The sequence below is a fragment of the Platalea leucorodia genome (genome assembly GCF_965183815.1).
Source record: "Platalea leucorodia genome assembly, chromosome: W".
NCBI classification, from domain to species: Eukaryota; Metazoa; Chordata; class Aves; order Pelecaniformes; family Threskiornithidae; genus Platalea; species Platalea leucorodia.
Window position 1 is genome coordinate 38302945 of NC_138859.1, and position 26559 is coordinate 38329503.

Here is a 26559-nt window from a genome sequence, read left to right on the forward strand (position 1 = left end):
TATACAGAGGGAGCGGCGGCGGCCCCGCGGCGGCGGCCCCTTGGCAGCTGCCTCCTCGGCCACCCCCCTGCGGCTTGGAGTGTGTCTCGGAACCGGTTCGGTTTGGCCCGGCCCGGGTTGATGTTGTGAAGCAGGCTCAGGGGGAAGGGATTTGTCTCGGCTGCTCACCCCCCAGCTCTACATGTTCACTGCACTGAGGAGGAGACGGAAGAGGAGCCAGCCCCCCTCCCGGCCCGGATTATTGTTTTTATATTATCTTCCCTCCTCCTCCTGCTCCGCGGCGGCGACGGCCTAACAGCGGCGGCAGCGGCTCCTCTGAGGAGGGAGGGGGCGGATTTCTCTCCCCCTCTCTCGGATTCTCGTTGGATTCAGACGCCGATTTGCTCAGGTAATCCCCCCTCCTTGTCTCCCTTTCCCCTCCCTGCCCTTTCCAGCAGCGGGCCGGGCCTCCTAGCCCAGGCGGCCTAGCGCTGCCGGGAGCAGAGGGGATTAGCTGTTATCCGGGGTAGAGGGGAATAAGTGGTAACCAGAGGTGTTTATTTCGCAGCCCCCCTTCCTGCTCGCTCGGGTTTGGCGGAGGAGATTGGTTCCTTCCGGGCTGCCGGGAGGCCTAGGCCCGGTGGAGAGCGCAGGCCCGCCGGCCAGCGCCTTTACTCTAGCTCGGGGATTAGAAAGGCGAAGCGGCTTCTCAGTGACAGGGCCTCAACCCGGAGAGGATTAGGAGGAGGAAACAATACAATTAGCCGCAAATGTGTACTGATCCTTTGCCATATTTACAACTTCACCAGGGCAAGGAAGGAAGGTCCCAGTGCAGACAGCCCTCTGAAGTGGGGAAGGAGTAAGCAGAGGAATAGGGGATGAGAGACAATGTAAATACCCAGAAACAAAAATACTAGCTCTCTTTGCTATTACCTTCTCCTTCTAACCAACTCCGTTCTGAACATTCAAAAGTTCGAGTGCACATGGATTTATAACGTGTAGAGGTTTAATCTCTAAATAATATAGCGATTGATTAGTGTGTTAATCACTTAGTATATTTATAGCATAAAACTAGCACTTGTGGGACACAACACAGACACCTGCAGACCCAGGAAATACAGATAGGCAAGCATATTGTGTCAGATAATACACACAATCTCAATGTTCATGTGCTGTATACATTACAGGAATATGTACTAAATTCAGACGAAATACTATTTTATACTCTTAACAAACAGAAAATGGGAGAGGGGTCATGTGTAAAGTGCTACGTTTATGACATTTCAGGGGCCAAGGTGAAGATGAGATCTTACCCTAAGTACTTGAGAATCAAGAGTAAATTTAATTAAGTGAAAAGTGTGGAACGCTTAAAAAGTGTCATCCTTTCTTGTCAGGCCATATCACTTTGAGATCCTGAGGTTGTTATTGGCTGTTTGTGTCCATTATGTTTGAATATGTAATTAGGTGTCATTTTAACAGGTCAAATGTGTTTTGTAAATGATGGTTGATTAAGTGTCAGGTCTTTATTTATAAATGGTAGCTAATTTACAGTAAAGTAAATCTTGGACTTACTGTATGGTACAGTTGAGAGTGTTATTAAAAATTGAAGTAGATTTAAAGCAAACACCCTGTGAACTAATAAAAATATTCCTACAGAAATTACATAATTAAGGGAAATTTTAAGATACCAAGTTTCATCTTTCATATAGAAAGGAAATTTGTAAATGGCAAGCAAGTATCAACATTACCTAATTTGTCTGTTTTTCAGTAGGTATTTTAGTTGTTCAGGCAGATCTGTTGTAATAATAAGTGGTTAATGTATCTAATAAAGTAATTTTCTGGTATATTGTGTTTAGAGTCTTATAAACTGTGCTATCATGTCTCTGAGTGCCCTGATACATGTTTAAAAGGGTGAAGTTAATATAGCTGTTACATAGAATGCATGTTTTTAATGCTGTAAATCCGTGTAGTAGTCAGTAGTGTGTCCGTGATTTGTATTGGTCAGGGAGCAGTTTGAATTTTAAAAGGCCTGAAGATCTTGCTGAGCCCCAATCCCGCCCTCCCTCCCACTAATCTCCTATTCCTGTCTTTGTGCTGCCTGGTCCTGTTAGACACTGTTTGCAACAGGGCCTCAGGCCTATGTGTGTGGAGAGGAACTATTTACACTTCGAAAAAGCAGCTTTTTATTTTTAAACTTTTTTGAATTGCAGAGGGAGCCACTAGTTGTCTCTAACTGTCCCTATCTCTGTGTGTAGATGAATTGCTGTTTTCTTTTGGTCGGTAGTATGCATATAGGCCAAGCGTAACTCTGCTTTACAGGAAAGAAAGGACTGTGCAGAAGTAGTTGTAGTTCTTGGGTAGTTTTCATCATCAGGAAGCGACATGAGCTCTATTGTTTCTTTTGTCATCTGTTTCAAACAGTTCTCATTTTATCAAAAATGGGTTTGTTAAGCTAACAGTAGTGAACTTCTCTGACTTATTTTTCATTTAAGGAGGTTCGCTTTAAATATACCAGATAAGAGCAGGAAATGAGCTACTGTAGTTATGTAGTTCCTGTCAAATTTATCTTGCCAGGGTTGTGTTTATGGTGTGCGCTTTTTTTTTTTTTTTTTATCAGAAAACATGCACTTTTCTGGTATGAAAAATAGGTGTATTTATTAATTTAATAAATTTATTTATTTATTTATTAAATTTAAGATGCTGCCTATTTGTAGTGAGTTCTTTTGGTTTTGTTCTTCTGAGCCATATATGGTTAATCCTGAATTAGTTGCATTATCACAGTTTATGTAGTTGTAAATTTCTTTATCTCAGAAAAATATATTTAGCATACAGAAATACTTAAGTCATCTTATAAACATTTCCACATTATTTTTGGTTTAGATTGTATTTTTAGCATGTTTAAGAGTGTGTGTGTGTGGGAAGCAGGACTGTCACTTTCATACTCCTTTTTCCCTAGTGTTGGGACCTACTGGTCCACTCACAAGCTAGCTGCTTAAGGAGGATGTAGTTATTTTATTCATGTTATAGAAATATAAAATTAATTATTCTCGAGGTGTTAGTTGTAACAATTATTTTAACTGAAAGAGGAAAATATTTTCTTCTTGTTATCTTTTATTTTGTGCTTTTCACTACCTTGTACATTTTGAATGTTTCCTGTGTATGGGGTTTTTTTTGTTTGTTTGTTTGTGTGTTTGTTTTTTTTTTTTTTTTTTTTTTTAGCCTTTTGCTATCTTTTAAAGCTGTTTTTATACTTTTTTTTTTTTAAAACATACCACTAAAAAATTTTTGTTTTGCATTTGAAATGTTTAAATTTTGATTTAGGAGAAACAGAACAGGATCAGAGAAGCAAAATTGTACCACTAAAACCATTTGCAGATCCCTGTTCTACATAAGAGTACGTGTACCCTGGTGCAACCTCATTGCATGTTTGAGACTCCATGTACATTAATGTTCATATGACTCTTCTTGCAGAATCAAGGCAATAGATGGTTCTAACCCAAGGAAATGACTATGTTTTTTTTGTTGTGTTTGTATGATGATTAAGGTAATACAGCCTTAATCCTAAATGTTTCATGTATATATTCCTCTATAATATAAATAAACTATATTTTGAAGGATACTAGATGAAAAATAGTCAAAGTGTGAATTAATTTGAGCCAGGAGTTGGTATAACAAGTTTCCTACTGCAATTTTCTGTGTGTTCAGTGGCAAGTGTGGTACTTTTATGTGTGTATTATATTACAAAGTGTTAAAGTCATGATATTAAATTTATATTAACATTTACTTCATAACTATTGCACAGAAATGCAAAGTTAGTGGACAATTGCTAGTAACTAGAAGGAAAAAATATACTTCTATGTTGAATATCTAGATGTAGAAAAGAAATTAAGTCCTCAAATTCAGAAATTTATGCTTTCTAGGAATTATTCTAGAGGAATATATAATATTCATCAATGTGTGGACATTTTGACAGCAATTATGGGCATACTTAATTAGAAAAATACGAGTCGTGATAGTTTTAGAGTTTGGTGGCTGGTAGGTGTGTGGTGGATCATCCAGTGTTAGAATAGCTATTTAGTGTTGCAAAATACATCACTAGAAATATTTAACGCTTGAAAAAATTGTCCATTTCAATATGATACTGCTTATTTTCAGTCTTGCCTTTCATATGCCTTTATTAGAAGTAGTACAGGTTAGGTTAGCTTCTGATTTTGAATCATCAGCAGTAATGAGCACTCAGTTGCACAGATACCTACAAGGAAATGCTCGAAATTGGTGATACGTGTGTATTATTGCTAATAACCCTGTATAATAATGATCCTTTTTAATAATTGAAAAAGGATGTCCTTTTGAAATGACAATTGTTAAAGGCTTGTATTCTAAAACCCTTTAATATAATTTGTCTATATTTGTGTTTTTATTTTATTAGTGTTACATGCATATTTCTTCGTAGCTGATCCTGACCCCCCAAGTATGTGGGAGAGAAGTGCTTTATATTGACATCTGATGCACCCCTGGAGTGAGGAGATTTTGCAGGACTCACTTCCTGTCCCTACTGTTCACTATGGAAAATCTCACTAGCAAAAGGGAGGGGAGAAAGGATTTTGGCCCAACTGTACGTAGAAACTAAAAGGAATTCCAGTCAAATTGAACACAGTTGTTGATACTGTACTTGAAGGTGACTACTGAGTTCACACAAATAACTAAAAAAAAAAAAAAAAAAAAATTGAAGAACATTTTTCATGTTAAACTCTAAGTTAGGAAAAAGTTCTAGAAGAGTTTATTGCTTTTAGTATGTGTATCAGTTGGTTCTAAGTGGTTTTCCAATCAGAGCTCTCAAAATTCTTTATATAGGTAGATATTTTCATTTTTCAGATTATTGCTGTGGTGATTTGAAGCACTTTGTTTTTTGCAGGAGCGTGTATGTGTAGACATGCAATGCATTTTACAGGAACAGTTAAAAAACGCTAGGCTGCAAAGTCAGGGACTCGGATAAGGAAACAGCAGACTAAGATTGCAGAAACAAACGTAGTCCAGCCCCCTTCTCCATATGCTGGGCCTTTAACTACATTACTGTATTTCCCCCTTACCCTTGTGGCCCCAATTCAATGCCTCATACAGTGCATGGGAAATTGTAGCTGACTAGTATACTGTTATAACCTAGTTTATATATTTGTTTTTCTTTGTCATTCAGTGTGCAGTCTACTGCCTTATTACCTGCTGTATACCATCCAAATCTTTCATGAATGCTGAAGTGTTTTCATCTATTCATTTGTAGGGATTATCTCAAAATACATATCTGCACTTCACAAACATTAGAGATTTTTTTTGCACATCTGTAAAATATTATTTCTATTTTACAGATGGAAGACTGAAACTGAGTCAAATTTTTAGAGTTACTTTACAGCACTTAGGAAGTTCATAACATTGTTTTCTTTGACTTTATTTGTGGTTGTGAGTGCCCTGCATTTCAACATATCATGCTCATTGTTTCTCATGGTGGATTCCTAAGAAGTATAGAACGGGTTTTTGCTGATGGCCTTAAACATCTATTCAGTTTCAGCTGTCTTGATCATGCCAACAGCTGGACAAGAATAGATTTCCTGTCCTGAAAAATTAAAAAGAATCATCCTCCATATTGTAAAGAAACCAAAATCTCTTAAAGTTTATCAGGAAGAACAGAGACAATAACTAGATAATAATCCAAATCCCGCAAGTAATTAAATGGCTTGCCTGCAATATTGGAGACAGAGATTCAAAATATTACTCTGTTAACTTCCAGCAGGAACTAGCAACGCTGGAGAGTATCCTAAGCATTGGTTATTGGCTGTTAGGGGTAAAACTCTGCCTCTTAAACTGATAATTGTTGCAGTTGATGTAAACTGGTTGAATGGAAACCTCTGCAGCCTAGTGGTCAGACCATTTCATTGCGATGTCAGTCTGTTGTCCAGCTGCTATATGGCTCTGTTAGGAAAGCAAGACTGTTCAGAGGTGTAGTAAGCGTGTTCCTAGCCACAACATTGCTTTTGGGATGTAGGAAGTCCAGGTTCAAATGCCTGATCTGTATCAGGCAGAGAAGTTCTTGAGCTTTTCCTCCCCCGTATGGCTTTTTATGTTCTAATCGTATGCTCTAGGCATGACCCAGAGGCTGTGGGTATATTATGGAACAGGTAGAATTTTTATTTCTTTCTTTCCTTGTGATGGAAGTTTTCTGTGAAAATAAGCTGTGTTTTGGTGGCGTTTTTTTTTTTTTTTTTTTTTGTTTTAAGAAGAGTTGTTTTTTACAAACTGGCAGTTTCCAGCAAAAGATCTCTTGGATGGGAAACTTTTTAAATTGATTTGATTTATTAACTACGTTTTATTCAAATTCTTTAGTAAAAAAAAATGTAATGTCCCACAGAAGGCATCTCCTTTTACTGTGTAACTCTGATTTGTTTCATGACATATGTCATGTGCCATATATGAAGCAGGGATCCTGTGAATAACAAAACCAATATATGGTCATTTAATGAATGACTATTAAAATATACAAGGGACTGAATTGTAGGTGTAAGCAACCATAATTCTGACACTTCTTAATACTTTAATTCTTGGTTTTATAGTTCTAACCCTTTTTCTCTTTTTTTTATAATGTAATTTATCAAGCTCCTTGAATGTAAACACGTGTCTGTGATAGTGCAACCCCTATCTCTCATGTTTGAGCTAACAGTCTCTCCTCTATGTTGACCGGGTACTCGGAAAGGATGAGGTTACAAATACTTTGTCTCTGAAATTTTGTTTTCAGATCTTGGGTTTTAATAGAGACTGTCCCACTGTCTTGTATGTTATTTTCCATTCAGACATGTTGCTTCCTCTTTTTCTTCAGATATGCTTTCTGGATATTAATGATGGGGGGGAAAATTTAGAGAGCCCTCATCGGATGCTATGTACAGCAACTACCTTAACACCCGTAGAAAAAATAAGCTGGAACATACTTTTTGCAGTCTAAAAGCTGGGAAAATTTTGATAAGACTCTAATAAGACTGTGGTGAGAATCATGGACAGTGATTTGTGGAGATCTAAAATCAGTTTAACTTTGATTTTGTTTTCTGAAGGGAAAATTAAAAATCTGCCTGATGATTTGTTTGTTAAATTCCTAGTTCAAACTAAGGAGATATGATTGCTTTTTACTACAGTGGATGCTAGTTTTTTGTTTTGTTTTGTTTTTTAATAATGGGAAATTAATTTTCTTCTGCTAGCGTTCTCAGCGATGACTGGTTCCTCCTGGCAGGTTCCTTAAAAGCTCTTGTTGAGGCATAACCTGTAACATAGAAAAATTTCAGTATATCCTATGAAAATTTGGCAGTTATAAGCAACTGAAACATTGCTTAACAGAATTGCTAGTCAACTTTAAGAATGCATGTTGCTCCCTGCTTGTTTTGTATAGGTGAGGCTGGTAGTGACTTCTCTGTTTCTTGACACTTACTAAAGGCACTGATTTTACTTCTGACTTTGCTAAACTTCAGTCATTTGGGCCGAAATCTTCTATGCTGGGTGACTGCCCTTTATTGACCGACTCTTTTAATAAAGCTTAAAGCCAAAATAGTTCAATGTCTCCTAAGGGTCATGCTAGAGGAAAAAAATGTTTAAAAAATAATTTCTGACCTTTTCTTCAAGTCATTCAAACACCCCCATTCTTTGGGAAAGGAACTTAAAATTTGAGTGAGGTGATTTTTTGCATTAGGGACATGCATTCTGTTGCCATTTCAAAATCTGTCCAAAAATTGGGCAAGTTATTAGTGCCTGAAAAATTAGCTGACTTCTCTGATTGTAGGCATTAAAGTTGAAAAATTTTGTATGTGCAACAGGACTTTCCTAATAAGTATAGTTCTAAGCAGTGAGATGTGGTACAGATTCTTAGTTTTCTGGTGTCCATTCCCTGCTTATCCACAGTGCTGATTTGTTTGAATGTGGAAAAGACAAGAACTGAGGTTGCAGGTGGCTGGAAGGGTGAACACATGGAGGAGAAGAGTGGTGGACTGGAACCAGATTTACACAGATGGGGAGGGAATGGGAGTTTGAAGGGCAGGAATTGGGAGGAGAGTAGGAGCTTGGAGTTCCTAAGGAAGTAATGACTGAACTGAGAGGGCTGGATAAAGGAGCTGGTGGGACAGATACAAGTGACCTTAGTGAAGATACAGGAAGAGCTGAGAAACAGCCTTAGCAAGAAACTGAGACAGAAGGGTACTCTGGAATTGGGTGTACAGTCAAGGGAAGCAGTTCAGGGATGGGAATGAGTGGGAAGTATGTATTGAGAGGGGAAGAAGAACAAATTGCCTGAGAAACCAGAAGTACAAAGCAAGGATTGGCTGGGCAAAGAAGCATTATTTCACACACAGGAATTTGTTGTTTGAATTGTATTTTTTTTTTTTTTTCCCCTGAGGAAATTGCATAGTAAAAAAAAAAAAAAGCTCAGAAATGTGGGATACTTCTTGTAAGAGCAAACAGTAGGGAATTCTGTAGTTCAGATTACCTGTATAGTCTGCATTTGGCATCTTTGTGAATGCATTGTGGTAATCTTTAAGTCTGTTGTCACTATTTTTTCCTACAACAGGATGTCTGTTTCACTGACTGTGTGGAATGAATGTAGCTTCCTTAACAGAGATTAAAAAAAAAAACAAACCCAAAAAACCCAAACCAAAACCACCAAACCACACCCCCTCCAATACAAAAAAAACAGATTATATTAATATCTCCTAGGATTGGCTTTAGATATTGTTGATTCTGCCTTGGGGAAAGGGATAGACTCTTGAGATTGCTTCCAGTCCTGTCTTATGATTTAATATTTTGATTTCTCTTTAGTGTTCAATGTGTGCCTTAATCACTTCACATCATTAAACCTTACTCCAGAGACAGAATTCTTAATTTCCTCATGGGCTTTTCTGTGACGTGTATTGTAATATTGGAATGCTTCACAAATACTTATTTGTTTAATGTTTTTGAGGGGACAGTATGTAATCATGCAGGTTGGGAACTGAGATGTAAAAGTTGGTCTTTATAACTTTGGAAGTCCAACTGGAGCAACTGTAGGACCTGAATTTTAAATTAACTTGACTTTTTTGTATCATAATGTGTGTGATAATATTAGAACAGATTTTGTTAATTTTGGTTATAAATATGCCTAATCAGTGCTTCTTCAAATAGGGCTTTGGAGCATGCAGGAAGAAAGGAACACAGAAATATTTATCATTAGTAATAGAAATAGAATCAGATTCCCAAGAGCGGCATTTTTCTGTTTCCTGTTATCTGATCTGCAGCCTCTTTCACTTCATACTTCTCTTTCATTTTTACTCGAAGTTGGAGAGTCATGTATACAACAGACCATACAGCCTTATGAATAGCCTCTGATTCTCTTCCAGAGCAGATCCTTCCTGTAAGCTGAATGAAGATTGGGCCTGGGGGTGGGAGGGGAATGTTACGCAATCATATAATCCAAAGACTGTGTCAGAATTCTTGAGCGCAAGGGGCGTTTATTAACTTTTGTCTGATTTTGCAAATGTGATCTTTCAGCTGGGGGGCATGGGATTTCCTGGTAGAAGTCTAGAAAGCTTTGAGTTGATACACAGAAAAAGTAATGTTTGAGTATTTGTTGATATTAACTTTTCTGTGTTGAATGTTCTGTTTTAGAGGGCTTTTAAAAAGTCAGATCTTCAGCATCATTTGTAATGATATGAATTTAACATACGGAAATGCATTTAATATATCTTTTTAAGTATTGGCTTGTAAAGTAGCTGTCACAGTGCAGTAAGTAAAATTTGTAATCTTGATTTCTGCATCATAAAAAGGAATTGGAGTGAGATCAAAAAGGGATTTTGTTGTTGTGATACTGCTGTTGAACAGATCAGCCCCTGAGTGTCAATCACAAGTTTGAGATGTGTGAGCATGCAAAATGGAACTCTCAACTCCTGTGGTGCTGAGCAAAGGATCCATATTGGCTAGTCAATAGAAAACATCGAAGATATTTCTACCTCCTGAAAGAGAGTTTAAATCAATTTATTTGATAATCATATTCTCTCAAGATTTTTCCCTGTTCTAATTAATTTTCTTTGCACTGTGATGTAGTACTCCATCAACAAGAGGAGAAGGGAACGCTTGCTACCCCATAAAATCTTAGAGCCAGTCGAAGACTCTAATGGATAGTGACAAATGCATGTTTGAACCTCCTGCTACTGAGGAGGATACTAGAATCTGGGTGTCCGATATCCTGAGCAAGTGCCCTTCCTCTGTCCTGCTGAGATTTTGAGCGAAGGGATGGAGGCGGTGGCTAGTACGCAGTGTGAAGTACTCAGTTTTGTGTGTTAGACGTGTTCAAAGCATGTGTGTATGACTGGACTTTCCTACTCTGAGGATCTTGCCCAGGCTTAGGTGTAAAACAGGTGTCGAACTGTTTAGTTCTGCAAAAATAGTGGCAGTTCTGGCATACACTGAAGCAAAGCTGTAGGTGAACTTTCCTGGTGATAATTTAGGTGACTAATGGCTTGGAGAGTTGTAGGAATACACTGTGCACTATTATAAAAGATTATTTAGAGTTACGGCTCTGCATATTTACTCGCTGTAGTAATTCCCCCTGGTTCTATCTAGCATGATGTAAAGTTTAGTCATGTTATTTACAGAAATAGATAATTTATTTTTACCAGGGAAAATATAATTAAAATATTTTAGGAATTGCAATAAAAATGGTATAGTTTAAACAACTGTTTTGTCTGTAATTCTCTAAATATCATTACACAAACAAACCATCATAATACTGCAAGGTAAACATTCTCAGTTTTCACATCACACTGTAATCTTAGCCTGCAACCTGGAGGAAGAATAATGAAAGCTACTTATTTAATTTAGTGACACATTAAATAATTATATTGAATTAGTAGACTTCAGAATAGGAATTCTCTCTTTTTCTGTAAATGTATGTTTATTCCTGACAAATCCTTTTTCTAGGCTCAAAGTAGACATATGATGTCATGGGATTAAGCAAATTCTTAATCACATCTTGATAAATAATTAGCCGATGAAGTCTTATAAAAAGCTCTGTAGATGGACTTCTGAGGATTCAACATAACTTGTTAAGTCCTGGCAATTTGAAGTTATTGCATGCTCAGCTACAGTGAATGTTCAATTTTATATATGTAGTCTGTGGCAATTGCACATAACTTGATTTAATTTAACCCTGTTTCATTGCTGGCTAAGGAAGGTTTGCATTTTTCATGGGCTAAGTGTATATGTGCAATTATTGAAAGTCAGCTGATGCACAGTAACTTGAGAGTCTGGGCTAATCAACTTGCCCAAATGTGGCTGAGACTTCATGTAACCCTATGTGAATTTTGGGAGAGAACAATATTTGTCTGAATCAAAACTGTTGAAGGTCTCCTACCTGCACCTAATTACTGATACAGGTATAAATTTGAACAAGTGTTTTGGGAAGGACAGTAAAAATGGATGAAATATCTCATTGTAAAATACACTAATTTTGAAATCCTGTTAGAAGATATCATAAAGCTTGTTATAGATATATGCAGATAACTATTTTAAGCAAGAACAAAAAAACCTCAAATGTTTTATGATCATGAAGCTTACATGCTTATGCTATTTTATAATGAAAACCAAAGAAAAATTAGAAGATAGTAGTTTATAGATGTAGTTTAGTTTTAAAAGTGACCCTATAGAAATAGCATCAGTTATCAAAGACATTAAATTTGCTGTAGAGAACTTCAAGGTTTTATTAGTAAAATGACATTCACCTTGATAGAAAGAATTCAGTTTAGTTTCATGTGCATGGTTATGACAAACAAATATTCTGTAAATCAAGTTGCATACAGGTTCATTAGTGGAGTTGTGTGTCAAATAACGCTTTAAAATTATACTTCTGCAAATGCATTGCCTTCAGTGGGTTTACATAGGTATAATTACTTGAAACTGATATATATCAACATATTTGCTTCCTGAAATAAGTTAGAATTTGAGTTGGACTTTAGGTTAGTCCCTAAATCTTAGGGTATTCAAATATAGTAAAATATTTATTCACTGAACTCAATGATTATAAATTGGTGCACACAACTACTTCAGAAGCATTTTTGGTTTTCTTTAAATAATATATAATAATTTTGTAGATTAGATTTACCCCATTAAGACCAACAGTAGCTTTAATGATTCTGTCATAGTTACTTAGCATTGTTCTTGTGGTTGATTATGACAAAACCCAAATTATTGTTAAGCATTTTATGAATCTTTGTGAGTTAACGATGTTTGTATTTTTGGGAGGTGGGGTAGATTGTGGCCTGGAGTGCTAATTGCCAAGATGTAGTGGTAGGCTCCCACTTGTGATGATTTCTTTGCAATAACTTTCTGAATTCTGAACATAGTTTAATAAATTCAGTATTCATGTAGCTTACTAACATACTTATCAGTGGTATGTTAATGTAGATGTTAATTAGCTTCAGATAACTTGAGAGAATTTTTATAATCACCTGTGTAAAAGGCTTATATATATGATTGGGTAATAACCCAGATACTTTTCCACTGAAAAGGACAGAGTCATGTTTGAAAACTTGCCTTAAAATCTTTTAGAAATAAGAAACACCTACTTGACAACCAATATCTTAGAAGATCTAGAAAAGGATGTTTGCTGTGAGTAAACATTAGGAATAATTAGCAGTGGGGGGAGCTCAAGTTCTTTGTAATACGAACCTGCAAAACACAAATGTAAATTAATATTGGATAATGTGAAATAGCAGTTTAGCACTCTACAGAATACTACTGTCAGTATAAATTTGTGTCTCAGATATAAATATTATCATGTGTGCCAAAGCATGCAGACAGTCATGTCAAATGTGTGGACTGGGAAGGCCACTTGTGGTTCTGCAAGCTCTAATTTATGGTCTCCCATGGCAACTGTTAAAGAGAGAAAAAAGGATTCTGAATTGAGATGTCTCCCTGGATCATGTCCTGTGCGTTTAATGTGAAGAGTTTAAATTTTTTTTTTTTTTTTTTTTATTGAGGAGGTAAACAGCCTGTTGTCACAGGAACAGATCTTTTCCTTGTTGCTACTTCTTAGCTGCTTTCCTCTCAGTTGTATGTTTTATCACAGAGGTTGGTGGTAAGTTAGATATTATACTACTGGAAAACAGGACAGGAACTCAGTAGTTTGAAAGCCTGGGTGAATAGGTAGCAAAAGATAGTGTCCTTACCCATATAGGTGCCTCGGCATCAAATGAAAAAAGGAAAGACAGGGAACTGAGAACTAGCTACTCCTTATTGCTACTTGAGTGTATATGTCAGTCTTGATGCAAGTTTAAGGTAGTTGAGGCCTGATACATTTCAGCTGCTTCTGGTCTCTGTTTAAATGGCATGTGAATGAAACTAGCAAGGTATCATGCGTCATTTTTAATGCTTCTGTATTGCCAGAATATTCCCATAAAGATGTGTAGTCTCTGGGTCTCCTTTGTGCTAAAGTAATTTCCAATTTGGAAAAAAAGCAAATTGATTCTATTCCTTCTACAATAGCAAAGCTGCAGAGAACTGAGAATCTTCTCCAAAATGAGCCTGTGACTTATGAAATAATGTTAATGTTTCACACTAGAAAGATTAAGCTACCTCTCTAAAAGGTGGGTGTATATCACCTGCATCCCAGGGAAGACTGCAAAGATCAGCTTTAGTTTTCCCTTGCAAATACTGCTCTACATATATATATATATCTATCTCAGTGCTGTGCTTCACATCTTATTTTGTACATACTTGTTTTCATTTGTCAGTGAATGATGGTAAGCAAAGAGCTATAACTGTATTTTTCTCATAACAGGATGACCTGAAATACATAACACTTACTTTAGGATATTTTTAAATGTTTAATTTTTAAGTAATTAAAAGATATAGTGATGATAATCCCATTGGGTTTTTATGTTTTATTTCAACATATGTAAAACTCTGTGACACTTCAAATATAATTTATCTGCATTTTAAAATCCATCCCCTTGCTAGGAAAAAGGGATACTTCATTGCAAATTGTTGCAGTTGAACAAATTACAAAAATAAAGTGCTCAGCATGCAACTGTATAAATTCTATTAAAATTAAAAAATTAAGCATGACCGAGTAATCTAGTCTTCAGTTTATTGATTTGATTTGATTTATCTGCATGGTCAATTGTGGCTGTTAATGGGCCACATGGGCTGTAGCATATGGGCCACAGTTCACCTTTGCCTTAGCAACAGCCGGGACAATAGTGCTGTCTGAATTCTGTAGTAGAAAGCTTTGTATTAAAGCCTCAGAGAAATTGAGGTCTGTAATTAGCCCTCTCTTTCACAGTAGTGAGTTTTAGATCCTTAAGAAAAGATGATGGTTGTCATTTGGAGTGAAGTGCCTGGAGAATAAGGTACATAGAAGATAAGCAGAACATCTGTAGGTTGGATACAGGCAGAGATGGAAGGATTCAGTGTAGATTGTCTTGGTGTGATCCTGTGAGGACTGATCTAACTTCATGGAGCAGTTCTTGGGCCTTTTCCATCTGCCCATAACATAGCTTGGCAGTTCAGTCAGTAACTTGGAACTGTGTCCCTGGCCTAAGACTTGCTTCTCTTTTAGCATATCAGTTTAGAGATGTATTTATAGGATGCATGTGGATTTTTATTTAATCAATAAAATTATATCTGTAACTCGTACAAATAAAGAAAATTCACAAATGGGAAAATGCAGTTTTTGCTGTTTCAGTCATTAATTGATGACCAACTTTCTCATATTGGAAGGTGTGACTTATATAAATCATGAAAAAATGTGTGTCATATATTAATGAATAGCAAAGTAGTAGCAATGCATTTATCCTCTCTGAGACTTTACCAGTCATTTCTTTGAAGAAGTAATTTTAAGAGCACTTTTTACCTTTTTTTGCCATATTTTTTATTTGTTAACCTCATTATCTTCTTGCTTTTGTAAGTGAGAGCTTGTATGTGTGATATAATTTGAATATGCTTTCTGGAAAGTCTACATGAATACTTCAGTAACTGAAGTTGGAAACAGGTTTAACTAAACCAAAATAAGCTGCTCTTACACTGAGACTTAATTTCTGTATTTCGTTGATGATTTTAATATTCTACTTAAATTTTTTTTATCCTTTTTCATTAGTAAAGGCTTACTTATCTCTCCCCCTTCCCACCCTCCCCCCAATTTTGAAATTGGCTGTTTAATCACTAACTCTCATAAGGCAGTGAAGAAGCCACATCATGAAAGACCTCTCGGGGGGGGGGATAAAAAAATTCTTGTCCTGTTTTACTTTGGAGCATTGACAGAAGAGGTTAGTTGGGTGGAGTATGAATGAGGCTGTCTTTCTCTGGTTTGTGTGTTATAAGATATTAGCAAATGAGAGCTTTGCAAGCGTGTGAGGTGAACAAGATGGAAAGGCTTTAGTCCCTTTCTCACCTTGTAAAATATGTACAGACATATTTCAGCTTGGGTGAGTTGGGTAAGTTTGTGGGAGAAGACTCGATTTCTGAGGGTTTTCTGAGGAGGCATGTTTGATTTGCAATAATTTCATCATTTGTTTTACAGTATTGCATTGTTTGATTAAAAATATTTATAAATGATTTAGGAATACTGACTTTCAAAGTGTGTTACTAAAATAGGTCCTGGGAAATGTTTTGGCTGATTGGAAGACGTTAACAACTTACAAATTTTAGTATAATAGAACAGATAGCTCTGCATGGATCTTTTTGTTTCAATACATCTCTTATTTCCTTGGCTTTTGGGGAAGTATGGATTAGCATATATGAATATGTTGTCTTGTTTGCTTACTTGTATTTAGTTTTAGCAGTAATGTGAACTAGTGTGAACCTTCTCTCTGTATGGTATGTTGTACGGTTTTCAATGATATTCTACTCCAAAGCAAAATAAAACCAATGTATGGCATATCTGCTCAAATTTCTAGAAAAGTTATGTCAGTAAAAATATTTAGATTGACATTTGAAAACAACATAGTGATATTTGTGGAAGAAAATCAAATCAAAGTGTACCAGACCTTAAATTACAATATAACTGAAGTGTTTTGTTTTTGAAATATTTTAATGGTATAAAGCTGAAACACCTTAGTTCTGTTATTTAAAAATAAAGTCTGTTTAAATGGAAGCATTTTTTAAGCTATGTCCACTTTGACAAATGACAGTTTTCAGTGAAAGTTTCTAATTTAAAAATTTCTCATTCAGTTTAATGGACAGCTGTCTGGGGGTGAGGATCCACATAAATCTTTTCTCTCTAGCCATTAATGGTGAAGGAAGTGGGATTTTCACCAGTGTCTCTCCCTTGTACTTTATTTTTAGGGGCCTTATATGCTGTAATGTAATCTGAATAATGTTCTTAAACTTCTGGCTATCAAATGATTTCTCTTTTGTACATGTATAAGATAGTAGCTGTTAGATCTCTTACAGATCTTGCATGTGCTTCTTGCTTTTCCTGTTATTTTCTAGATCCTATCACAGTTCACTTCAGAGAGCCTTAGACAGCTTTGATCTCATGGATTATTTTAAATTTTGCTAAATAAGCAGGTATACTAAGAAGATACAGGAGATGGCTAGGAATTTTGGAGGAGGTTCAGTCATCTTGGCGCTAATGTGGATTTTTTGGATATTCCTTTAGCAAACAAAAATTCTCTGTTTACCAGATGTGAATTTAGAGAATGCAAGACACAGAGGGTTAAGATGCCTATAGTTCAGTTTATCACCTCTCATCCATAACCCTACTCACAGTGCTTTATTTGTCAGGTTCATATGACAGGACGGTGGTCACATGGTTGTACAGCTTCCTGCCTTCAAGACTGCTACATCTAAATTTCTTTAAGCTTAAAAAAATACTATATGTGCAGTGATTATATCGAGGCCAGCTAGGGAAATTATGGCAGTCAATGAAGTATAGCTTTATAGCTGAATTTTCTAGTTTCTTGTACTATAAAATTGGCAGTTTAGTTATACAAGTTTGGCAGTGTAGTACTTGGAGAGCATAAAAACCATTAATATAAGCTTTTGTGGATAATGTGTGTTGTGGTTTCACTCCAGCCAGCAACTAAGCACCACATAGCTGCTCACTTACTCCCCCCCGGTGGGATGGGGGACAGAGTTGGAAGGGTAAAAGTGAGAAACTCATGGGTTGAGATAAAAACAGTTTAATAATTGAAAAGAAAAAATAATTTTTAAAAAAAGTAAGGGGGGGGGGAAGAGAGAGGAAAATAAAACCCAAGAAAGACAAGTGATGCAAATGAAAACAGTTGCTCACCACCAACCAACCCATGCCCAGCCAGTCCTGGAGCAGCGGCCCCCCTGCCAACCTCCCCCTAGTTTTATTGCTGAGCATGACATCATATGGCATGGAATATCCCTTTGGCCTGTCTGGGTCAGCTGTCCTGGCTGTGTCCCCTTCCAATTTCTTGTGCACCCCCAGCCTGCTCACTGGTGGGGTGGTGTGAGGAGCAGAAGAGGCCTTGACTCCGTGTAAGCACTGCTCAGCAATAACTAAAATGTCCCTGTACTATCAACACTGTTTCCAGCACAAATCCAAAACATAGCCCAATACTAGCTTCTATGAAGAAAATTAACTCTATCCCAGCCAAAACCAGCACAATGTGAAATTAAGTTAGTATCTGTTTTCAGAGTATAGGGGCTTATTAGGAGTGACCATGCTTAGTCAGTACACACCCTATCCTAAATTATTGAATAGTTAATTTGTTTAGTCAGTTTACCTGAGCAGTAATGCTTTCTCCACAATAGGTAGAGCAGGAGTTTTGAAAGTTATTAAAATTGTATAAATCTAGTTTATTCAAAGCTGTTGAGTTGTAGCGAGAAATAGTTGATATACAGGGTCATGATCTTCTGACTCTCTAGAACTGGAAAAGTAAGGAAAAATGCTTTTATTTAAAATTGATTAACCTCTCTGTCAAGTTTTATTTACTTTTTGTGGTAAGAACCCTCCTTAACACTGCAGTTTAATTTATATCTGTGAAAAGGACAGTCTTTATCACAGATTTTTAATCTACTTTTTAGTGCTGCTGCACGCAATTGTTACATATTGACTGAAGTGTCCATTCTGGATTATCTATTTCTCCCTTCCCTTGTTTTCTGTTTGAGGTGGAAAATATAGGGTTTTATGTTCATTTGTTTTAAATCATGTCACCAAATAGGTTGTCATATGCAAGAGTTTAACTGAGAGAAACACTCATGGAATCTGAAATCCTCTAATGATTTTCTAGTTTTGCAATGCTTTTTCTCTTAAACCTCGTTTTGATATTGCTCATCCAGCCACGCCTGTAACTACAGCTTTAATTTGCCTAAACTAAAATAGTTGTTAATTTAGGTACTGTTACTGGGGAGGTGTCACTGGCCAGAAACTTTCTTGATGGACTTGATAGCATTAATCCTGCTTGTGTTACCTGAGTGTGTGTCTATATATAATACAAAAAAACCTAACAAATGTATAATTTGAAAAACAATTTGAGTACCAGGCAGGAGAAGAAAGAAAAAAAAAAAAAAAAAAAAACCAAAAAAACAAAAAAACAAAAACCCAAACCCAAAAACCCCCAAAAAAACCCAACCCAAACAAAAAACAACTGGCAGGGAGTAGAACTGTGTCTCTAGCAAAAAAATGTCCCTTCTGATTCATAAAAAATAGCCTTTCAGAGTATTTGATTATTTTAGTATGATGTCAGTTGCCTTTCAGTCTGCTTTCTAAAACTATGGAGGACATGTCTTGGTGCATTGGAAATGACTTTTTTTTTTTTTTCTCATAAGGATTTGTCTATCCGACTGAATGTATTAAATCACTGAGAGAGTACAAGACCAGACCTTAATATTAGCAGTAATCATGTAACTCTTCTCTGTACTTCAAGTTACCTGTGCAGTATAATTTCTTAGCTTTTCAAGTTCCTGGCTTGAAGAGTAAGTGGCTAAAACATGGTAAGATGATGTAGAAGGTGGCAGTGTTATAAAAGAAAAAACCCAAAGCCTTGCAACTTTTAAAGTTTCCAGCACCTTATCAGCAGAGAGCATTTCTGCACCCTTTGTCTAGTCAGGTATCATACACAGCTTGTGCCTTATGACTCTTGAAATTGGATGACTGATATTAAATTGTAAAGAAATGCCTTTTTCCACCTACTGGTCGAGAGATCTCAGTCTTGTTGTGGCAGAAATCCTGACAACTGGATAACAATTTTTTTTTTTTTTTTTTAAGTTAACCAAGAGTTAACTTAAAAGAAAAAACAAACAAAAACCCCAAACCCAACCAAACAAAAAAACAACCCCAAAAAATCCCACCCAAAAAAAAACACCCCAGTGAATTGCAATACACTGTTTTTGGGAAATGGCATACAAACTGATATTTTTAAAGAATGTTTTCTTATAGTCTGTTGGTTAAGATTTGCCTTAACCATATATTTTGGATTTAACTTTGAATTTGCCACTTGCTTAGTAGGTCTCACTGAATTTCCTGTGTAAGGTTATACCTTAGATAAATTGTACCTTGATCTCCAAAACTGTCGATGGTACTTGATCTAGGCAGTTTCAAAGATTCTCTCAGTTTCTACAACCAAAGACTGACTTATAATGCTTGCTCATAATTTCTCAGAAGCATCAGGTGCTGGAGCATACAGGCTGAAATTGGTAAAAGTGAGGGAAATCTTTCTTAGCTGACCTAGGCAATGAAATTGCTTTTCAGAGAGATTAAAAACACAAACGAGTATTATAAGAATTAACTGGAAAAAAAAATAATGAAAAGCTTTTGGATAAGAAGGATGTTTTCCTTTGTGTTGTGCATTATCTAACATGTGGGATCTGTTCTTAATTGGACTCTGTTGTTAATGGGGCTGTATCTGATTGTGAGTAGTATAAAAACTGACATGGCCTATGATTAAATCATTTGCTGGACTAATGCAGTTTTGTAAAGCAGTCATAATTCTGAAATTAAGTGCCATATGTGCCTGGATAGGTTTGAGGTATCTTTGTTGATCCTACTCAAGCAAAGGCCTCTGTTTCTTCTTACTGCTCATGCCGACTGAAAGATTAGTATTGTTTTGAATATGTCATGCTGTGGTGGGTTGACCTTGGCTGGATGCCAGGTGCCCACCAAAGCCGCTCTATCACTCCCCTCCTCAGCTGGACAGGGGAGAGAAAATATAATCAAAGGCTCGTGGGTCGAGATAAGGACAGGGAAGGATCACTCACCAATTACTGTCACAGCCAAAACAGACTCGACTTTGGGAAATTAATTTAATTTATTACCAATCAAACCAGAGTAAGGTAATGAGAAATAAAACCAAATCTTAAAACACCTTCCCCCCACCCCTCCCTTCTTCCCAGGCTTAACTTTACTCCCAAATTCTCTACCTCCTCCCTCTGAGTGGCGCAGGGGGACAGGGAATGGGTGTTGTGGTCAGTTCATCACATGTGGTCTCTGCCACTCCTTCCTCCTCAGGGGGAGAACTCCTCATGCTCTTCCCCTGCTCCAGTGTGGGGTCTCTCCCACGGGAGACAGTCCTCCATGAACTTGTCCATCATGAGTCCTTCCCACGGGCTGCAGTTCTTCACCAACTGCTCCAGTGTGGATCCCTTCCACGGGCTGCAGTCCTTCAGGAACAGACTGCTCCAGTGTGGGTCCCCTGTGGGGTCACAAGTCCTGCCAGCAAACCTGCTCCAGCATGGGCTTCTCTCTCCATGGGTCCACAGGTCCTGCCATGAGCCTGCTCCAGCGCAGGCTTCCCAGGGGGTCACAGCCTCCTTTGGGCACATCCACCTGCTCTGGCGTGGGGTCCTCCACGGGCTGTGGGTGGATACCTGCTCCACCATTAACCTCCATGGGCTGCAGGGGAACAGCCTGCCTCACTGTGGTCTTCATCATGGGCTGCAGGGGAATCTCTGCTCTGGCACCTGGATCACCTCCTCCCCCTCCTTCTTCACTCACCTTGGTGTCTGCAGTTGTTGCTCTCACATATTCTCACTCCTCTCTTCTGGCTGCTGGTGGTTCTCATGCAGTTCCCCCCCCCCCCTTCTTAAATATGTTATCCCAGAGGCACTGATTGGCTCAGCCTTGGCCAGCGGCAGGTCTGTCTTGGAACCAGCTGGCATTGGCTCTATTGGACATGGGGGAAGCTTCTAGTAGTTTCTCACAGAAGCCACCCCTGTAGCCCCCCTGCTACCAACACCTTGCCATGCAAACCCAATACACATGCTACAAACAGCAATGCAGAAAATATAAGCAACTGCAGGTATTAATCTTTCTTTTAATAAGTTACTTAACAGGCAGGTCCTTTAAGTAATCAAGTTTTGCTCTGTTATGTTCATAACTTATATTTTTAAGCATTTGGTACAGTCTGTCTTTCTTACATGACCTATGTTAAATGAATGTAAGAAGATGAGAATTATGCATTCTGTAAGTTTATTTTTGTAGCTCTATCCATGCTTGTCAGTCTTGTGCTGAAGTGCTTTTGCTATTCAGAACGTGAGCCTGTTTTGAGCTGCGACTGCTAGTGATGTTTAATATATATGTTTAATTTATATGGTAATTTTTAGTTTGTGGTGTGTACAGGCTGCTATCTTTCAAGTTAGGGTATGATCACTCAATTCGGATTGCTCTGTCATTTGTTAAAAGTGGGATCACTTAGCTGTTTAGGTGGAGTGGCAAACCTAGGAATAAATTATTTACTTGCAATAGGTTATTCTTACCTCTGCCACTAGTGTGGCTTACAGCTTTGACAATTTTAGACAAAGAATATGAGGAAAATTCTGTTTAAAAAAAAAAAAAAAAAGGTACAAATGTAAACAGACAACCAACCCCAAACCTTGATACATTAAATTTTCCTTTATGAATGTGTTATATTAATTCTTTGGCATATTTCCCTGGCTTTTCCTGTCATCATTATGTTTAAATTTGCATATGTTTGGGGTTTTTTTTTCTCTTTTACTATCCTAATTGAGATGGTGATGTCATTTCTTCTAAGGCTTCCCTTTATTGGCTCGGGAGAACCTTGCTTTAAGAATGGTTTCCAGTATTTTGCTGTTACTGAATGCACTTTGAATTTTTAACACCGTGACATTTTCATGTGCAATATTTTTCTCTACTATTTTTTTCTTTCCTGAATGGTAAGAATCAGAGAAGGTTTTTTTTTTTTCATATTTTAATATTACAACTTTTAGATTGCACATGTTGTGTTCAAAATTATCCCTTTGTAATTGAGAGGAAGAAAAGCAACAAAACGAAACTGTATCAGAAGTTATGGAATTTGAAAATGCTTGTTCTTAGTAAATTTGATCATATGTTTAATTTTGTGATGGTAATTTCCAAAAAGATGGAAAGGAGAGAGAGGTTTAAGGATGCTGTCATTGTACGAGCCTTATTCCTTGTTCACAGAATTCAAGCATAAGAATTTTTTGCTAAAAGCTGGAAAGAACTACCTGCAGTTTAATGGACAAGTGCCTCTCCCTGTCCACCACATCTTATATTGATCAAGCATCTTTGCCTACTACCTTCTAAAACCCAGACAACTTTCTGCCCCTTGACAGGCCAGTGAACAATTCTGCAAGACCCATAAATATTTCTGAGAAATACTGCTACTCAAGCCTGGGCCTCTTCATAAAAGTGCTACTTATTTTCTAGTATTTACTAGTGCTGTTATTCGTGAATCATAAATCATCTTGGGTTCTTAAGCTTTTTGAAGAGGATTACCTGACAGTGTTGGAGGCATTGCCAAAGTATTCCTGAAGTTTCACCCAGAAGCTGTTACTGCTTTGAAGGCATGTATGCATAATTTGGAGTTGGAGATCAGGCTGTCCACTGAATAGAATTCAAGAGAAGAGCTTACCCTTAATATCTGAAATAGGAACCTGAACAAAATGAGCCATTTTCAGTGGACAGTGAGGATTAAATTTGAAGTATGCTATATATTAATGAGTGCTGTCTACACAATGTTACATAATGGGTTAACTATCTACATATATACAGATGTTTTAGAGGTCATCTGTGAGTTGTTTTCAGTCAGTCTGTTCAGTAGACCAAAACTTCTAATGAACTGCTATGGGTTTGTTGGCAAGTGAAACATGGACTGGAGTTTGAGTTTGTTGGTTTGGTTCTCCAGAGACCACTACAGGTAATTCTTGTATGGTATAAAAACAGAAGTAACTTGGTGAAGTACTAGATGTTTTTTCTCTACAGTAGTACCAGTGAAAATGGCCCGAACTTGCCAGTGTTATGCTGCTGTATTGCAGAAGGTGTAAGGTAAGGTTTTGTGGATTCTGCAGAACAGCATTTTAGAAATTCTTCAATGACCTAAGTCAATTTGAATAGTGGATGTTATAGTGATAGTATGTTTTTATTTTGATGTGGATATAGTATATGGTGTTATTTTAAATCCAGCTTATTTTACATGGTTCTTGCACATGATTTTTGACATACTGATGCTTGTCATTATATAATTATCCTGCTAGAGGTACAGGTAACCCTAGGATTGGGCTAGAATAGCTGAAGGCTTTTGTCTGGTGCAGTAGGGTGTTTAACAGTGGACTGAACGTTTGGATGTGAGTGTTTGAAGTGACCAATTTCCCCATGTAGACCAACTCTTGATAAGATGGTAGCGACAGGTGAAACAAAAAGAATCTATTTTAGATCACCCGATAGTCTCTGTAGTACTTGGAGATGAGAGGCCTTTCATTAGGGAGTAATTTTCATCATTGATTATCAAGTTCCCATGACCTTTCTCTGTGCTTCCCCCCCCCCTTTTTTTTTTTTCTTTGTAGCTTTTTGCCCATATATATCTGGGGTCAGGTACACATCTCAAGTTTAAATTATTACCGTATAATATTTATGAATTTGGAAATATTGGCAGACTGGGCAGAAGAATTCAGCATATCTGTGCTCTTAAAGATAATATCACTTTCTCACCACTGTTTCTACTAATACTTATATTGAGTACAGTGTTGCTCTCCTGTCCTGAGGGAGCAAAAGGAGCAGGATTAATCCTATTTTTTCTTGATATTTCAGTAGTAATAGTTTTTCTTGATCTCTGCATGAAGCAGTGAGGACAGCGTGGAAGGAAACCTGGCTAATGAATAGAACTGAGAGAAAAGGAAAGCAGTAAGACATAGAAGACATGATTTTGAGGAAAGATTTTTTGCAAAACAGTATTTTTGAAGAGTTGCCAGTAGCAACAGTAGTAGGAAAGGAGGCATATTTGGTTTCGCTTTAATGGTTGAAAATGCACAGAAGGAGGCAAAGGGAAATAAAGAAACGATTAGTACTTTTCTCCTGTTTCTCAATCTAACTCCTAATTGCATTAGAAATTTAAAAAATAGATTTCTTCTTGAGTTACCTCCTTTCAGGATAAGATTAGGTCATCTCATTCCTACCCTCCTCTTTGTTTACTATATCATCCTTTCTCGTTGAAATGAATAACAAATCAGAGAGAGTGCTGTGAGAGCAATAGCTTTCAGTGGCAGTAAGCCACTGAAACAGTTCAGCTGTTACATGGAACTTTATCCTGTGCTTTATGTCAGCACCTTTAATGCTACTACTTTTACTCAGCATCTTTGATTCTCAGGTTGTCCTGCATTTACTGTTTTTTATATTAATTTCTTTTTACTCTTCCTGTTTCCTGATGCGTTAATTCAGAGAAAGTAATGGGACTAACTTGTGTCAACTGATCATGCTACTTTTTGCTCCAGTTTTTCTGTTTCTGTACACAATACGTTAGGCAATTTCAATTAATTTATATTGTGAATGGTCTAAATTGAAAATAAGTGGGGGTGATTCAGGCTCCTGTGTCTCTTCTTTAATCCAAACTTACAATATGAAATACATATTTTAGGGCCAGTGCTCTTCAATGTTTTTATAAATGATCTGAATGCAGGAGTCAAATGTACATTAAGTAAGTTTGCCAATGATACTAAACTAGGAGGAGCTGTGGACTCCCTCGAGGGTAGAGAGGCCTTACAGAGAGATCTGGATAGACTAGAGAGCTGGGCAATCACCAACCATATGAAATTTAACAAGAGCAAGTGCCAGATTCTCCACCTGGGATGGGGTAATCCTGGTTATACATACAAACTGGGGGACGAGAGGCTGGAGGGGAGCCCCGTGGAACTGTGTCCTGGGGTGCATCAAGCACAGCATAGCTAGCTGGTCGAGGGAGGTGATTGTCCCACTATGCACTGCACTGGTGCAGCCCCACCTTGAGTACTGTGCGCAGTTTTGGGTGCCTCAGTATAAGAAGGACATCAGACTATTAGAGTGTGTCCAGAGCAGGGCAACCAAGATGATGAAAGGCTTTGAGGGCAAGACTTTCAAGGAGAGGCTGAGGTCACTTGGTTTGTTCAGCTTGGAGAAGGCTGAGGGGTGACCTCATCACAGTCTACAACTTCCTCAAGGGGGGCAGCGGAGGGGGAGGTGCTGATCTCCTCTCTCTGGTGACCAGCGATAGGACACGAGGAAATGGAATGAAGCTGTGTCAGGGGAAGTTCAGATTGGACATTAGGAAAAGGTTCTTCACTGAGAGGGTGGTCGGTCACTGGAACAGGCTCCCCAGGGAAGTGGTCATGGCACCAAGCCTGTCAGAGTTCAAGGAGCGTCTGGACAACGCTCTTAGTCCTATGGTTTAGTTTTAGGTAGTCCTGCGAGGAGCAGGGAGTTGGACTCAGTGATCCTTATGGGTCCCTTCCAACTTGAGATATTCTATGATGTTTTGATAATATGGATGGGAATAATATGGGCTATGGATGTGTTAGAAACCATGGAAGTGCCTGAGAACGGTCACATAGGAATTAGGACTTCTCCCCTCAAAAAGGTGGCAGGATCAATAGCCCAACTGAAGTGCATCTACACCAATGCACACAGCATGGGCAACAAACAGGAGGAGCTGGAAGCCATTGTGCAGCAGGAAAACTGACATAGTTGCCATCACGGAAACACGGTGGGATGACTCGCACAACTGGAATGCTGCAATGGATGGCTATAAACTCTTCAGAAGGGATAGGCAAGGAAGGAGAGGTGGTGGGGTAGCCTTGTATATTAAGGAGTGTTTTGATTGTCTAGAGCTTAATGATGGTGATGATAGGGTTAAATGTTTATGGGTAAGAATCAGGGGGAAGGCCAATAAGGCAGATATCCTGGTGGGAGTCTGTTATAGACCACCGAACCAGGATGAAGAGGCAGGTGAAATATTCTATAAGCAGCTGGGAGAAGTCTCACAATCCCTAGCCCTTGTTCTCCTGGGGGACTTCAACTTACCAGATGCCTGCTGGAAATACAATACAGCGGAGAGGAAGCAGTCTTGGAGGTTCCTGGAGTGTGTGGAAGATAACTTCCTGACACAGCTGGTGAGGGAGCCAACTAGGGAAGGCACCCTGCTGGACCTGTTGTTTGCGAACAGAGAAGGCCTGGTGGGTGATGTGGTGGTTGGAGGCTGTCTTGGGCATAGTGATCATGAAATGATAGAGATTTCGATTCTCGGAGAAGTAAGGAGGGTGGTCAGCAGAACTGCTACCTTGGACTTCTGGAGGGCAGACTTTGGCCTGTTTAGGGGCCTGGTTGAGAGA

At 37.9% G+C, this 26559-nt stretch overlaps 1 protein-coding gene across 1 annotated transcript in view; it reads left to right on the forward strand.

Annotated features, from left to right (window-relative positions):
* The first annotated feature begins 252 nt into the window (after positions 1–252).
* The window catches only part of LOC309601852 (nipped-B-like protein), a 170092-nt gene continuing 143785 nt past the window's right edge, over positions 253–26559 (forward strand). The window contains exon 1 of the mRNA XM_082335051.1: positions 253–388. The gene's annotated coding sequence lies outside the window, so the exon portion shown is untranslated. The remainder of the gene's footprint in view (positions 389–26559) is intronic.